Here is an 18,154-nt window from a genome sequence, read left to right on the forward strand (position 1 = left end):
TGAGTGTGACTGCCTTTGTGCCCCTTCATTTTGTGTATTCTCTTGAGCATAATGGAGGTTGGCACACAGCCATATGTCTTCAAGCACAACTTGTGCTTTCACCCTTGTTCGATCCAAGAACTTCATCAACAATTATGTCCGCGATCTATTTTTATTTCCTTTCTTCAAAACTTGTCTCCATAACCCTAAATGCATAATAGAACACAAATACACACGAATGAGCAATAAAATCTGATAAAAGTAATGCTCAATGTAAGAAAAGAATACTTCGCATTACTTATACACAAGTACTTATCAAACTCCTCCACACTTGAGGTTTTGCTTATCCTCAAGAAAAAATAAAACATCCAAGCATATAAGAAGGAAAATTGGAAGTGTTCAGCCTTAGGTTCACTAACGCATGTAAAAGAGCCATTCTACAAGTGATAAGTTCTTGTGTAATAGTAATACAAAGTATTCTTTTATTACAATGAGCATTACTTTTATCGAATTTTATTGCTTATACATGTATATTCGTGTTCTTTTGTGCATGTAGGGTTGTGGAGACAAGTGTGGAAGAAAGAAGGCAAAGTAGATCGTGAATGCACTTTGTTGATGAAATCTTGGAGTGAACAAACTTGAAGACACAAGTTGTGCTCAAAGACATATGAGTGTGTGCCAACCTTCGCTGTGCTCAAGCGAACATGAAAATTAAAGGGGCACAAAGGCAGTCACACTCATGTGTTCCGACTTGTGCAATGCTGGCAAGATTGTCGTTAAATGTGATTTATTGAAGATGCAATGTGATCTATCGCATGGATGTGTGCCCGTTCATGTGGCCTCGATGAAAATGTGGATTCGGGAGTATTTTGGCGGAGTACTGTAGCAGGTTAATGTAGTAAATCACTGTATCAAATTAATGTAGCAGTTACTGTTCACATGCCACTGAAAAATCAATTTCTGGAGATTCACAATTCCACACGCTCGTGTGGATGCCCGTTTCCAACCTATTTACGTCGCGACTTCAGCACATTTTAAGAATCGTTTTCCCCATCTTTTGCCCATTTCTTCACCATCTTTGGAGGCGCTCGTGGCTAGGGTTTAGAGAGGTGTTGGCTAGGTTTTTGGAGTGGTTCTATGGCCTTCAACACCGCGTTCCTTTGGAAGATAGTTATTAGGGGAGCTTTTGTCGGCATCGATTTGGCAAGGTGTGCCTTAAGCTTGACAAGGGAACCGTTGGAGAAGACGCGGCTACTCCACAAGACCATTAACACGGACACCAAGGGGGTTTTATTCATGGATTGCATATCTTTACTCTCGATTCCATTATTGATTGTATTTTGCTCTATGGAGAGCTAAACCCCTAGTGCGTACTCGGATATGTAAACCTTATTATGATATTATTTCTTTGACCTTTTATAATGGTTTCTTTAATTGATGGGTTCCCTTAACCAAGCCACTGCCTATGAGTCGTTGGCTCATTCTTCAACAGGGTAGTTTCGAATCTCGACCCCGATGGAAAGATGTTGGAATCTTCTTATGCTCTGCCTCTGGTTCGACATCGATAGGGAGAAGTGCATCAGTGAGTGAGTTCACGAACTACTTGAGTTCCAATCTTGAATGCTTGTTGAGTTGATTTTCCCTTAGAGTGACACTAGGGTTGAGAATCCATCTTGGTAACCTTTGTGGATGAGTCACACACCATGAGGGTCAGACAATGCTAGATTAGAGAGGGTTGAGAGGGTGAGTCGAGAGGTAGCGGAACGCCCCCTTTTCCTTCCGGTGTGATTTATCCTACCTCCACATTCCATGAGTTCTTTACGGTCGCAATATAGCAAAGTGCTAAGAGACGAACTCCACTGGGGCTTAGTTGCGCAAGCAACAGAGTGAAGCATTGAAGTAATCCTTAGTAATTGGGGCTTAATTGTGACTAGGGGTCATTCGCCTGAACCAAAAGGTTAGATCTATATTAGGGAATAGGGTTCATCACTTGCAGTCCGTAGAGCTTTAAGCAACCTTACACAGTATGAGGCGTTGAGACTGAGTGATTTCTCCACCGGGGTATAGTGTCAGGCTAGTCACGGTTGACCTTAGGTTTGGGACCAAGTGTTTTAGGATTTCCACGACTAATTAAGCATCAGTTGAGAAGCACAATGGTTGGTCTTACACTTGAAACAATAGTTCTAGGGTGAGCAATGTTCGGGTGCCGCAATTTCTGTTGATTGCCTCTCCTATCTTTTATTTGCGCCTCATTCTTTTTTCCCTATTTCTATTTTCATCGATTTTGTTCACACCACTATCGATTCATCTTCCTTCTAGTTAAATAGCAATCTTTTTGTTTCTGATCACTATTCCCTATGGATACGACTACCCACTCACTAGGGTATTATTACTTCGACAAACTCATACACTTGCGGTTCACATGAAAAAGGGTGTTGTCAACAAGTAAGGAAAAATTCTAACACCGAATAAGAGAAATCATTAGTCTAGCTAAAAACTTGAACCAAAAAGGACAACAACCCGATATTCCATAAGTGTGTGTAAACTCACTCAAGTCAACCCAACGTATACTTCTCAAAGCTCTTATTAAGAGGGACTTATTTAAATACAAAATGAAAAGGTAGCAGTTTCACACATCCTCTAAGGTAGCCCTTTTGACAACGCCCTTGCGTGTGACCTGCAAGTGCACAGGTTTGTCGAATTAATAAATCCCAGATGAGAGGGTTATCGTATCCACAGGGAGTAGTGAACAGAAACACAACAATTGCTACTTAACTAAGTGAAGATGAAACAATAATAGTGTGGATAAAATCAATGTGAACATGACTAAAGAAAATAAGAAAGAGAGGCACAATAAACTGAGAGGAAAGGCAAACGATAGAAAGTGGGGCACTCGGACATTGCTCCCCCTATGGTTATTGATTCAAGTGAAAGACCAACTATTATGTCTCCTAACTAATGCTTAATGAGTCACAAAAATCCTAAAATACACGGTCCCAAGCCTAAGGTTAACCGTGACTAACTCTACACTATGCCCTGGGGGAGAAATCGCTCAGTCTCAACACCTCACACTGTGTATAGTTGCAAGAAGCTCTAGGGATTCCAAGTGATAAACCCTATTCCTATATGTAGATCTAACCCTTTGGTCCAGGCGAAAGACTCCTAGTCACAATTAAGCCGTAGATACTAAGGATTACTTCAATGCTTCACTCTGTTGCTCGTGCAACTAAGCACCAGCGGAGTTCCTCTCTTAGTACTTCACTCTATTGTGACCGCAAAAAACTCGAGGAACATGGAGGTAGGATAAATCACATCGGAGGAGAAAGGGGACGCTCCACTACCTCTCGACTCACCCTCTCAATCCTCTCCAATCTAGCAATATCTAACCCTCATGGTGTGTCACTCATCTACAAAGGTTACCAAGATGGACTCTCAACCCTAGTGTCACTCTAAGGGAGAAATCATTCAACAAGCACTCAAGATTGGAACTTAATTAAAGACTTCATTTAAGGAAAACATAATAAAAGGTCAATAAAACAATAACATCATTGGGTTTACAAGTCCAAGTACCCACTAAGGGGTTTAGTTCTCCATGGAGCAAGATACAATTAATAATGAAATTGAAAATAAAAACATGTAATCCATAAGAAATCCCCCTCGGTATTCGTGTCGATGGTCTTGTGGAGTAGCCTTGTCTTCTCCAAAGGTCCTCTTGTCAAGCCTAGGGCACACCTCGCTGGATCGGTGCTGACGAAAGCTCCCCCAATAACTATCTTCCAAAAGAAACACGGTGTCGAAGCCGTAGAACCACTCCAAAACCCTTGACTAAGCCCCTCTAAACCCTAGCCGTAGGCCTCCCAAAAGTTGGAGAAAAGATAGAGAGAAGGATAAAAGATGGATCCCTAAATCGGTACAAGTCACGGATTTATAAAGGGCTGGAATCGGGGGTATGGAATTTCCACACGCCCGGGTGGATTACTGGAAATCTGGTTTTCTGCTGATTGTGAACAGTAACTGCTACAGTAAATTACTACAATGATTTCTTACAGTACCTGCTATAGTACTCTGCCAAAATACTCTCGAATCCACACTTTTCATTGAGGCAACATAAACGGGCACACGTTTATGCCGTAGATCGCATCGCTTCTTCAATAAAATGCCATATTGGTGAAGATCTTGCTAACATTGCACAAGTCAGAATACGTAAATATGACTGCCTTTGTGCCCCTCCAAACAATGTAATTGCTTGAGCGCATGGAGGTTGGCACACATTCACGTATCTTCGATCATAACTTGTGTCTTCACATTGTTTACTCCAAGATTTCATCAACAAAGTACAATCGCAATCTATTTTGGCTTCTTTCTTTCATATTTGGCCTCACAACCCTTCATGCACGAAAGTTCACAAATACACCTGTATTAGCGCTAAAATCTGATAAAAGTAATGCTCATCGTAAGAAAAGAATACTTTGTATTACTAATACACAAGCATTTATCCCCTTTCCTAGGTGGCCGCCAAGGTAGCTTTCACACTTTCAAGGTGGTAGCACTTTCTACTAAGGTAGTAGCTTTCACTCATCCTACGAGATAGCTCTTTTTTTTATTAGGGCATAACTAGTATCCGACTTATGAGAATAGCTTCATACTTCATAAGTGGTAGCTATTTCCACCCCCAATGCACATACGAAACAAACATATACTTTTTTTTTTTCAAAGAAATTAAAACAAGAAACATGCTAAAATAGTCCCTTAAACATCGAACTTGAGTTTCCACAAAGTTTCATGAATGAGGAGTGCAACAAGGTGATAATCTAGCAAAAATTCCTAAAAATTCAACTAAAACTAGAGCATGATAGTATTCAATGTTAGAAATTTTCCTAAACTTAAGAATACAACCATTGCAACTAAGGTGAACCGCCATTGGCTACATAAGCATGAATGATGAATGCATAAGTATGGAACATGGGTAATGTGAACTCCCCCCCACACTTAAGATGTACATTGCCCTCAATATACGCATAGAAGCACAATAAAAAATAATACAAGAAAAACATGAATGTGGATATGGGAAATTGAAACAATACTCCCCTGAACTCCTAGTAATATGTTTGATGGAGCTATATTCATTGAGAGTTGTATTCCAACTGCCATGTGAATACCACATTAACCGTGCCAATGACTATTCCTCAAATTCAAGACTCACAAGACCATCTGCACTTATACACAAGGGAGGTTCAGTAAAGCTTAACAAAAATAAAATAAAATCGAGTCTATAAAGATATGGAAATGAAATACAACGTGGAATAGCTGAAAAGCAGAAAGATAAACTCAAAAGGAAAGTCCTTTCTTAGTAATACATGTCCAAAATAAAATACAAAAATAAAATAACAAAACATAGATACAACGAAACATAAAGATAAAGATAAAGACGCCTTAGGCGTTGGTGTCCTGCTCTATTGGCTTGGCTGCTGCTACTACAGGTGATGAAACTGGTGCTGCTGGTGGTAGTGATGGTACTGCTAGTGATGTTGGAGGTGTCGGTGGAGCTCGGGGTCTCATAACAAACGTGAGGTCACGTCTCACTCGAGTAACTATTGTAATGTGTCAAGACGCGCCATCACCTCGGAGTGGTTCACAGCCTGTGTCGTGCGAACCTCAGCCAAGTCGCTCTATAGTACCCTTACAGCACTCTCGAGCCTCTAAAAGTGATCATGGGCTCAAGAAGGAGAAAAGACCTGCAATGGTGGTGGCTCCTGTTCTGCAGGGGGTGTCTCTGTCTCCATCTGCTCTAGCTGTAGCTGAAGAGGAGGTTGAGAATCCTCTGCATTGTCACCCTCACCCTCCGTCGTCTCTGGTGGGGGCATGATCATAACATAGACGCCGTCTCTGTACCTCCTAACCATGCTCATCCGTCTCATGGTTTCAAAGCCGAGGGAAGATGGCACAATCCTCTAATCGCATCTAAGAGATCCATCCCCATGATGAGTCTAGTAATGTACGGGCCCAAGAAAAGCACTCCTACCCTAGCATAGTGCCCCTGGTAACGTACATACTATGCCATGATGTGTCCCAGGTGAAGTGGCTCACTCTGTACTATAGAGTATAAGTATAGCAGCTCTTGTCTGCTCAGAACCCTTATACTATCACCACAGCCATTCACTGATCTATTGAGAACAGCGTCGACATTTCTATAAGATGGCCGGGAGAGGCATGCCACTTGGGAAATCCCCGGCTCGTACTGTCCCTGACCACACTGCATCCTGTAAGCATTCTAAGGAGTCAAACTGCCCGGGTAATCGGTAGGTAGCTGCTTATACTCCTTTGTATCAATATAATCTTCATCGTACAGACCGAGCCACATGGAGAACTGTGTCATACTCATGTTGTGATACAGACCAAATGCTTTGAACTAGATGGCATTGATGCTTACAAAGCTACTATAAGATCTGTAGAACTCAAATAAAGCGAGCACCTCCACTATTAACATACGGATGGCCAACTTCGAATATACAATAATTTGCGGTAACTACCAATTGAGAGAAGCTCATCCACCTTATCAGCCATCTCGTCCCCAAGTTGTATCTCTCTCAATGTACTTAAGTCTGCAAACCTCGACTGTCCAAACTTGAGCTTCGACAAGCGCTCGAACTGAGCTTGATGTTCTGGGATCACAAACTCCAATTGCTCTAGAGAGGGTTCGTGGGGACGCTTGCCGGCCAACTTCTTTGATCTAGGAACCATTCCTGTAAGAATTGAAGAAAAAATGATCAAATTAAAATTAAAAACTCATTCTGCAGGAATCCTCACAGTCATGTAGAAATTCACAATACATCACGAAAGCTTTGGAATATATTCTATAAACATTCACCAACATCTTTAACATGTAATCTATGCGAAAATGACCACAATGAGCAAAACAAAGGAGAATTGGCGAAGAAAATAGAAAGGCAAAGCTTACCGATGAAGTGAGAACTAAAAGCTTCGAAAACGGCCAACAAACAACCTAAAAATCCCTTAAATAGATAGAGAGAGGGTTGGGAAGATGAAGAGAAGCGTTCTTTGACCATTTGGGAGCTTTAAAACAAAGTGACACGAGTGGGCTTTAAAGAAAAGTCACCGCTCTTTGTGTTCTGTACATCCACACGGGCGTGTGGAAATTTCACAGGGCAGTGTACTATACAAGAGAGCTTCACAGGGGCATCCACATGCCCCTGTGTGCTCTCAGGATGGCTCTGTTTGCCTATGAATACATCCACATTGGTGTGTGGAAATTACCCACACCCATGTGCCCGACCTACAGGGGCACCCACATGCCCCTGTGGCTTCTCTGTTCTCCAGAGAAAAATTTCTAAGTGTTCCACACGCCGCTGTAGAAATTCCACATGGGCATGTGGATGTTCACAGACGAACTCACAGGGGCACTCACACGCCCCTGTGTCTTCTTGTGATGGAAAAGTTGTCTCTGCAGAGTTTCACACGGGCATGTGAAAATTACCTACGCCCGTGCACCTCCCACAGGGTCATCCACAGGGGCACTCACATACCCCTGTGTCTTCTTGGGATGGAGACTTGACACTCTGTAGAGATCCACACGCCCATGTGGAAATTCTCCACGGGCATGTGACCGTCACAAGGTCGCTCACAGGGGCATTCACACGCCCTTGTGTTCTCTTGGGATGGAGAAGTTGAGCACTGAATGGAAACACACACCCGTGTGGAAATTCCACCGACTGTGTGTCTACACTGGATGACTTAGAGAAATTACAAACTCTGAAAAAACAATTTTGCAACATTCATCCATGTACATAGATTGCAGAAACAGCGAAAAACTATCGAGAGAATCATGAAAACACACTCAAATGACCTAAAACTTTGCTAATCACAATGAACCACACTAAAATACCAACGATCCACGAGAAAAATACAGCAATAACATGTAAAAATCAAGACACCAACACTAAAGCTTTTATTCATGCAAAAACTAAACTACACCCAGAAAAAAAAACAATAAAGACTTGGGTTGCCTCCCAAGAAATACTTGTTTAATGTCACTAAGCTTGACTTACCTGATCTTACCTCACAGAGATTCATGAATGAAAGTTGCCCTCATACCTACAACTTGAAAGCATGATGAACACAATTTTTACAAGGTAGAGGGGGAGTTATCGAGCTTGTTAGGACTCAAGAGTTCGTCACCCTTACTTCGTGAATGCTCATCCCCACTAGCATTGGGTCGCCTCTTGTGATATCTCCTTGACCTTTTGAGCTTTTGGATCATCCTCTTCATGACTCTCGGGGTAGGTTGCACCCTGTCCTCTAGACCAAGTGAAAATTTCTTTATTCTCCACTTCTTGATCTAGCTATCCCTCTAGTGGGTCTGAACACAACATTTCCTGCACATAATCATCAATTAACTCATCAATGGTGTTAAGAAAGTACAAAGTATCATCAAAATCAAGAGAATATCACATGGCTTCGGCGAGGTGGTATGTCAACTTATCATCTCCAACTCTTAGTGGCAATTCCCCACTATCCATGTCAATGAGAGCCTTGGAACTGCGCAAGAATGGTCTTCCAAGTATCAATGGAACCTCGACGTTCTCATCAACATCTAACACAACAAAGTCCGCAGGAAAGATGTACTTATCAACTTTCACAAGCACATCCTCAATGATGCCCCTTGGAGGTCTAACTGATCTATCAGCCAATTGAAGTGTCATCCGAGTGGGCCTAGGCTCTCCCAAACCTAGCTTCTGAAAGAATGTATAAGGCATGATATTGATGCTAGCCCCAGAATCCGCTAATGCCTTTTCTTCACACAAGTTACTAATGTTGCATTGAATGATGAAGCTATCAGGGTCTTTCTTCTTGTTTGGCATATTGTTTTGCAACACCGCCAAGCACGAAGCATCTAAGATCATAGATGCACTCTCCTTCAACTTCCTCTTATTGGTCAAGAGGTCTTTGAGAAACTTTGCATAACGAGGCATTTGAGACAACGCCTTCACAAATGGGATGTTGATGTGCAACTGCTTGAATAGACCCAAAAACTTCTTGTATTATTCATCATTTTGATCATTCTTCAATCTTGAGGGGTAAAGAATTCTTGGCTTGTAAGGTGAGGGTTCCACCTCTTTCTCTTTAGCTCTTTCCTCCACCTCCACTTCCTTGGGTGACTCAACCATTGTCTTCTCAATAAGGGGCCTACTCTCAACCTCACGACCACTCATTAAAGTGATGGCCTTCACATGCTCTCTCAGATTTTTCTCCGTGTTGCTTGGCAAACTCCCTTGAGGTCTTTCCGAGAGTGACTTTGTAATTTGTCCCACTTGGTTTTCCAAATTATGCAATGATCCGGTATGGTTGCCAAGTATGGCGTCAACCTACTGAAATCTCGTGTCTGAAGATTTAATGAACTTGGTCAAAGCCTTCTCCAAATCTGTCATCCGGTTCTCCAACCTTGAAATTCTATTCTCCATATTCGGGCCATGTTGTTGTTGTTTTTGGAAACCCAGTGGTGCCATGGCCTTCTGTTGCCCCTGATTACTCCAAGAAAGGTTTGGGTGGCTCCTCCACCCCGGATGTAGGTATTGCTATACGGATTTCCTTGACTCCTCATTGCATTTCCTATAAAATCCACCTGCTCCACTGAACTTATATCACCAATAGAAATCTGGTAATCAGATGAAGCATGTCCTCCCCTGCACCTAGTGCAACTCATCGCTACCACTAATCTAGGAGAAGTTAGAATGTCTAACTTCTTGTTCAAGGACTCAACCTGGGTGGCAATGATGTGACCGCATCAATCTGATGAAGTTCGGATACTTTCTTCTTGTCTCATGTGTTCTATTGATAACTGTTCATAGCCATCTCTTCAATGAGTTGTTGGCCTTCTTCGAGGGGTTTACTGCCTAAGGTACCTCATGCTACAACATTAAGTAATTGCTTCGTGCTTGGGTTCAAACCGGGTTCAAACCAATGAAGAAAGTATGGATAATCATCCATTCGGGGAACCCATGTTGAGGACATTTCCGCAGGAAATCCATGAACCTATCCCATTTTTCAAAAAGAGACTCCAATTATGTTTGCACAAAAGAGGATATTTCATTCCTGAGCTTTGCAGATTTACCAAGAGGAAAATATCGGTCAAGGAAAGCTTCTACCATCTCCTCCCAAGTAGTGATCGATGCTCTAGGTAATGAATGTAACCATTGCTTTGCTCTCCCCTTCAAGGAAAATGGGAAGGCCCTCAACTGAATAGCATCATCTGTAACTCCATTCATCTTGAGCATGTCACACATCTCTAAGAAATTCTCGATGTGGCTGTTCGGATCCTCTTCTACCAAACCATTAAACTTTTTTGACTGCTATAACATCTAGATGAAGCCTGGCTTGAGCTCAAAACTCTGAGCTATAATCAGTGGTCTCATAATGCTAGATTGTGTACCAAGAACTGCGGATATTGTATAATCTGACAGTATCCTTTTCTGCTCATGTTGTTCATCCATATTATCAGACACTTCAACTTCTATCTCAACTTGATTTGTCTGTTCTTGTACAAGTTCTTTTCCCCGTTTGTGAGTTCTTCTTCCAATTTCTGGATCACCTTAAACCAATGTCGAAGGGTTACCTAGGGTCATAACCTGGAGCTGCAATCACAGAATGAAAAACAAATCAGAATGATGGAAAAATAAGAAAGTGGAAAATAGAACAAGTGATGAATAGCTAAAATAACAAAGTGTAAATGCTTTCAAAATGCCTATTCCCCGGCAATGATGCCAAAAACTTGACATACCCCTTGCGTGTGTGCGCAGTAAGTGCACGGGTCGTCGAAGTAATAAAATACCCTGGTGAGTGGGTAGTCGAATTCACAGGGAATAGTTGCTCAGAAACACAAGTATTGCTACTTAACTATAGTGAAAACCAATTTGTGATGTTGATCCAAAGTATCAATGCAAATAAAAGTAAAGAGAAGAGATAACAAGCAAGAATAGGAAAGAGAGGTAATCAACGGTAAAATGGGGTACTCTGACAATGCTCATCCTACGACTATTATTTCCAGTGCAAGACTACTATTATGCCTCCTAATTGAAGTTTAATGAGTTGTGGTAATCCAAAGACACAAGGTTTAAAACCTAAGGTTAATTATGACTAGCTCTCTACACTATACCCCTGTGGAAAGGAATACTCTCAACTCCAACCACCCACTATGGGTTTAGCTCTCCATGGAGAAATACAAAATCAACAATGAAGTTAAAAGTAAATGCAAGCAATCTATAGAGAAACCCTCATATCATTCGTGTCGATGATCTTGAGGAGCCGCCTCATCTTCTCCAAAGGTTCCCTTATCAAACCTAGAGCACACCTCGCTGAATCAATGCCGGCGAAAGCTCCCTCAATAGTTCTCCTCCAAATGAACTCGATGTCGAATGCTGTAGAACCACTCCTAAAGACCAGCAAAAGCTTTTCCAAACCTTAGCCGCACTATCACCAAAAGTAAGGCAAAAGATAGAAGAAGATCCCCAAAAGAAACTCTTAAAGCGGTATTTATATGGCTGAAAACGGGCATCCACAAGGGCGTGTGGAATTTCCACATGGTCATGTGGATTTCTAGGAATTTTTTCCTTGTGCTTTGTGAACAGTAATTGCTACAGTGATTTTACTACAACAAAACTGCTATAGTACTTCGCCGGAATACTCTCGAATTCATTTTCTTCATCGAGGCCACATGATTGGGCACACATCCATGCGGTAGATCACATCAAGTCTTCAATGAACCCACATTGACAAAGCTCTTAACAATGTTGCACAAGTCAGAATACATGAGTGTGACTGCCTGACAAGGTCCCCTTGCGTATATCCCGCAAGTGCACGGGTTTATCGAAGTAATAATCCCAGATGAGCGGGTATCGAATCCATAGGGAGTAGGGAATAAAAACACTTAATCCGCTTCTTAGCTATGTGAAAGATCAGTAGTGATAAGTGTGACAATGATTCAATTCTCAAAAGTAAAAACAACAAGTAAGAAAACACGAGTAAAGGAGGAGGTAAGGCAATCGATAAAGATGGGGTACTCGGATAATGCTCCGCCTAGGACAATCATTTCAAGTGCAAGAACCCTCTATTATGCTTCCTAATCAATGCAATGGTGAGTCGTGGAAATCCTTAAATACATAGTCCCAAATCTAAGGTCAACTATGCCTAACTCTATACATGTCCCGGAGGAGAGATTAGATAACCTCTCAACCTCGCACTCGAATAGAGTTGGAATGAGCTCTAGGGATTCCAAGTGATAAATCTCTTCCTAATTATAGACCTAACCCTTTGGTCAAGGTGGAAGATCCCTAACCACAATTAAGCCCTAGATACTAAGATTACCTCAACGCTTCACTCCGTTGCACGCGCAACTAAGCCCCAGCGGAGGGTCATCCCTTAGACCATTCACTCTATTATGGCCGCAAAGAACTCGAGGAAAGGAGGTAGAATCTATCACGTCGGAGGGGAAAGGGGACGCTCATGTACCTCTCGACTCACCCTCTCAACCCTCTCCAACCTTGCTTTGTCTAACGCTCGTGGTGTGTCAATCACTCACAAGGTTACCAACAAGAACTCTCAACCCTAGTGTTACTCTAGGGGAAATATTCATACAATCAAGCATTCAAGGTTGGAACTCACAACAAACATCAATTAATTGAAAGCATAATAAAGAGATTCAAAGAAACAAACACATCCTAGGGTTCACAATACACGAGTACCCACTAGGGGTTTAGCTCTCCATGGAGCTAAGTACAATTAAAGAAATAGAATGTAAAAGCAATGAATCCATAGAGAAACCCGCTCGATGGTCTTGTGGAAAGTCCTCTACTCATCGTCCAAGGATTCCCTTGTCCGATATAGGATACGCCTCGATGGAAGCTCCCCTACTAACCTTCTTCCTCAAGAATGACGATGTCGGAGCCATAGAACCTCTCAAAACCCTAGCCGAAACCCTCTCTCAAGTTGGGGAAAAGATGGAGAAAAGAATGCTGAAATCGGGGCTGAATCATCTTTAATTAGGGCTGGAATCGGGTGACCACACGGGCCTGTGGATTTTACACACGCCCATGTGGAATTTCCACACGGGCGTGTATAATTTCCACACGCCCGTGTGGATTCTCTGAATTCCTGTTTTCTAGGTCGGCTATGAACAATGCTGCTACAGTACTTTCACTACATTGTTCTGCTATAGTACCTGGCCTAAAATACTTCCCGAGTCCATACTTTCATTGAGGTGACGCAAACGGGCACACGTTTTCATCGTGGATCGCTTTGCTTCTTTAATGATGGACAAGTTGGTGGAGATCTTGTTATATGTGCATAAGTCGGAATGCTTGAGTGTGACTGCCCTTGTGCCCCTCCAAGTGGTTGTGCTAACTCAAATACGAGGAGGTTGGCACACACTCTAGCATCTCACACCCAACGTATGCAAGATTCCTGCAAAATCGGTACATTATGATCCACATTGGTTTCTTTCCTTCATACTCGGCCTCACAACCCTACCTGCACGAAAGTAACATAAAAACACACATATTAGTGTAAAAACCCGAGAAAAGTAATGCTCAACATAAGGAAAGAATACTTCGCATTCATATCACACAAGCACTTATCAAACTCCCCCACACTTAAGCTTTTGCTTGTCCTCAAGCAAAAATTAAACATTCTTTGCATAGATGAAAAAAATATTGGAAGGGGTTGGCCTTAGGTTCACCAAAGTGTACAGAGAGAGAATTCTACAAGTAAAGGAAATTTCAACATTAAATAAAAAAATCAAAGCTCTAGCTAAAAACTTGAATAAAAAAGGAAAACAAACCTGAAATCGTGTACATGTGTGAACTCACTCAAAACAACCCAAGGTATACTCCTCAAAGTTCTAAGTACAAGGGACTTATTTATCTATAAAAGTGACAACAATTTCAAAGATGGTAGTAGCTTCACACATCCTCTAAGGTAGCCGTTTCCAAAGCGGCCGCTAAGGTGGCTTTCACACTTTCGAGGTGGTAGCTCTTTCTACCGGAGTGGTAGACTCATCCTATGGGATAGCTCTTTCTCTCATTAGGGCATAGCTAGTATCCGACTTATGAGAGTAGCTTCATACTACATAGGTGGTAGCTCTTTCCGCCCAAAATGCAAAACAAACAAGAAAACTATTTTGTTCCTTCTTTTCATCATTCATTTTTTTTTTCCAAAATTTAACACAAGAAACAACTATAACTAGTCCCTTTAACATCGAACATGAATTTCCAATAGAGTTTAAAGAGTGAGCAGTGCACTGAGTGTAAATCGGGTAAAAATTCCTAGAAATTCAAGCAAGAACTAGAGCATGAAAACATTCAATGTTAAAAATTCTCCTAAACTCAAGAATACAATCATTGCAACTAAGGTGAACCGCCATTGGCTATGTGAGCATGTATAACAATCAAAACTAATATAAAAGATATATGCACTATGAAACTCCCCCCCCCCACACTTAAGTTGTACATTGTCCCCAATGTACACATGCAAGCTCACTCATAATGTATATCAATGAAGAATACATGTTGTAGAAGCAATCAAAATAATACTCCCCTGACTCCTAGTGTCGCGTTTGATGGAGCTAAGTCCTTGGGAGTAATGTTCCGAATGGTTGTGAAGCTCACACGGCCAAGTGCCGAGACAACTTGGCCGTGCCCATGATAGAGTCTCAATTCCCATGATGACAAGACCATCTGCACGCATACATAAGGGGGTTCAGTAAAGCTCAATAAAACTCGAGATGCAAAATGAAAATAAACTCAGAAGGAGAGTCCTTTCTGAGTGAACAAGTCTAAAATAAAATGCAAAATAAAGAAAATGCAGAAAAATAAAGTCAAATGTCGGTGTCTCACTTTGTCAGCTCCTCTGCTACTGCTGGTGGTAGGGAAACATAACGTGGGTCCACCGGTGTTGGTATAGGAGATGGGGGTGCAAGAGATGCCGAGGGTCTGGATCTTAATAAATCTCGTAGGAAGTCAAAACGGGCCATAAGATCTGTATACTGAGCTGACTGTATCGTGCGGAGCTCCGCTATCTCGGTCCGAATCTCTCTCACATCGCTCTCAAGCTTCTCAATATGATCATAAGCTCGAGGCCCCCATGCTGCACGGGATCTGGGAACCTATCCGGAATTCTCCACTGTATCCCCTCCTCTCCCAGCGGTCTCTGGTGTAGCTGAAGCAATAATATAGACCCCTAGCCCACATCTCCTTACCAACCCCATCATCCTGACAACTGTCCTCTCAACACCACGTAAAGCATCTACCAAACCCATCCCCAAGATGAGTCTGGTAATGTAAGGGCCAGCAAATAATAATCTCACTCTCGCAGACTGACCCTGGTACCTCAGAACATCCGCTACTATGCACCCCAAGTGAATCGGCACATTGCGGGCCATGGAGTATAAAAAGAATAAGTCCTGCCTGATCAGAGCAGCTGTATTATTGCCTCGACCTGACACAGACCTGCTGAGGACCACGTGCAAATACCTATAGCTCAACCGGGATAGGCTGGTGGCCTTCAAAATTCCCAGTTCAATCTACCCATGTCCACATAGGACCCTATACACATAGTCTGGAGTCACTGGTACTGGGAAATCCACAGGTAAACGTCCATACTCCTCTGTACTAGTATATGCGACATCGTACAGGCCATCCGAATAGAAAACGCAGTGACACTCATGGAAAATGGATGTCCGAATGCTCGAAACTGTATAGCATCCATAGTGTCAATTCTCCCATACCTCAACTCAAAAGATGCTAAAACCTCGAGCGTCAATGCGCGGTAAGCCAGCTCACGAATCGTCAGTAACCTCCTCCAGCTTCCTACTGCTAACATATCATCGATCTCATCAGCTAGCTCATCACCCCGCTGAATATCTCTCAGCACTTGCAAATACACAAAACAAATCTGACCAAAACAAAGTACTGAAAGTCTCTCAAATCGAGTTTGATGCTCGGGATTTGAGAATTCCATGTGTATTGGCTCGGGTGGGGTGACTCTGAGATGCTTTACTTCGTTCTTCTTCACGTGAGGTGCCATACTTGTAGTACAAAAAGAGGAAAATGATCAAAGAAGCTCAAAAGCAGTATACTGCAGAATTCCACATGGGCTTGTGGAAATTACCCACGCGTCCTGAGGGTTTGCATGCGTGAAAAACCCGCATGGGTGCACAACAATTCTCAAGAATTTAACTTAAAACCACGTTTAGATGCTTTCTAAACATGCACCGTGCATTGTAAAAATGAAAATTCGCACTTACATATGTTTAATCTGTGAAAAACAATAGTTGGGGAAGAAAAGAGGATAAAAAGGTTACCGATGAAATAAATGCGGAAACTCTGAAAATCGGTACGATATGCAAAGAAAAATCCTCCAAAACAACGATGAGAGGTCGGTAATATGATCAGAAACGGTTTTCAGGCGGTTGAAGATGAAAAGGAAGAGAGCATGCAAGGATTTTTATAGGAAGACTCGAGGCCTCTTGGAATTCTGCACAATTGCTCGGGCGTGCGGAAAATACGCACGCCCGTGCACCTTATCAAGAGAGCTCCGCATGGGAAGATACACGCCCCTGTACGCTCTCGAGAGAAACTCGCACTGTCTCTGAACGCTCTCGCACGGGCGTGCAGAAAATACCCACGCCCGTGCGCCCAACGCACAGGGGTAGCCGCACGCCCCTGTGGCTTCTCTGACATCCGAGAAAAATCGCTAAGCGTTCCACATGCCCGGGCAGAAATTCCGCACGAGCGTGGACATTCACATGCAAAACTCTCAAGGGCACCCACATGCCCCTGTGTCTTCTTGGGATGAAGAGGGCTCCTCTGCAGAGTTTCACATGGACGTGCGGAAATTAGCCAGGCCCGTGCACTTGTCACAAGGTCGCCCACAAGGGCGAGTTCACGCCCCTGTTTGCTCTCGGGATAATCGGCCAAACTCTGCAAGAATTCACACTCCCGTGCGGAAATTACCAACGGGTGTGCGATATTCGCATGGTCGTTCATAGGGGTAGCCGCACGTCCCTGTGCCTTCTCTGGATGGGCTTGCAATACAAATCCACGGGCGTGCAGAAATTCCACATGCCTGTGCGTCTTCACTGGATACCTTAGAAAAACCTGCAGGCTCTACGGAAAGTTTCTGAACATGTTTACACACTCAGAGCCTGCCCTAGTATGCAAGTTTTATGACAAGATCCCCTTGCGTATATCCCGCAAGTTCACGGGTTTGTCAAAGTAATTATCCCGGGTGAGCAGGTATCGAATCCACAGGGAGTAGGGAATAAAAATACTTAATTCGATTCTTAGCTATGTAAAAGATCAATGATAATGAGTGTGATAATGATTCAATTCTCAAAAGTAAAATCAACAAGTAAGAGAGCACGAGTAAAGGAGGAGGTAAGGCAATCGATAAAGATGGGGTACTCGGATAATGCTCCGCCTAGGATAATTGTTTCAAGTGCAAGAACCCTCTATTATGCTTCCTAATCAATGCAATGCTGAGTCGTGGACATCCTTAATTACATAGTCCCAAATCTAAGGTCAACTATGCCTAACTCTATACATGTCCCGGAGGAGAAATCGAACAATCTCAGCACCTCGTACTCGCATAGAGTTGCGATGAGCTCCAGGGATTACAAGTGATAAATCTCTTCCTTAATATAGACCTAACCCTTTGGTCCAGGTGGAAGATCCCTAACCACAATTGAGCCCTACATACTAAGATCACCTCAATGCTTCACTCCGTTGCACGCGCAACTAAGCCCCAGTGGAAGTTTATCCCTTAGACCATTCACTCTATTATGACTGCAATGAACTCAAAAAAAGGAGGTAGAATCTATCACTCCGGAGGGGAAAGAGGACACTCCTGTACCTCTCGACTCACCCTCTAAACCCTCTCCAACCTAGCATTGTCTAACGCTCGTGGTGTGTCACTCACTCACAAAGTTACCAACAAGAACTCTCAACCCTAGTGTCACTCTAGGGGAAATGTTCATACAATCAAGCATTCAAGGTTGGAACTCACAATAAACATCAATTTATTGGAAGCATAATAAAGAGGTTCAAAGAAACAAATACATCCTAGGATTCCCTCGTCCGGTATAGGATACGCCTCGACGGAAGCTCCC

At 42.7% G+C, this 18,154-nt stretch overlaps 1 non-coding gene across 1 annotated transcript; it reads left to right on the forward strand.

The window, feature by feature from the left end:
- The first annotated feature begins 9,990 nt into the window (after positions 1 to 9,990).
- On the forward strand, positions 9,991 to 10,097 carry LOC120275003. The gene has a single exon (XR_005541032.1). It is a non-coding gene; the product is annotated as a small nucleolar RNA R71 (small nucleolar RNA).
- The last annotated feature ends 8,057 nt before the right edge of the window (positions 10,098 to 18,154 follow it).

This window comes from Dioscorea cayenensis, chromosome 13, assembly GCF_009730915.1.
Source record: "Dioscorea cayenensis subsp. rotundata cultivar TDr96_F1 chromosome 13, TDr96_F1_v2_PseudoChromosome.rev07_lg8_w22 25.fasta, whole genome shotgun sequence".
In the NCBI taxonomy this organism is placed as follows: domain Eukaryota; kingdom Viridiplantae; phylum Streptophyta; class Magnoliopsida; order Dioscoreales; family Dioscoreaceae; genus Dioscorea; species Dioscorea cayenensis.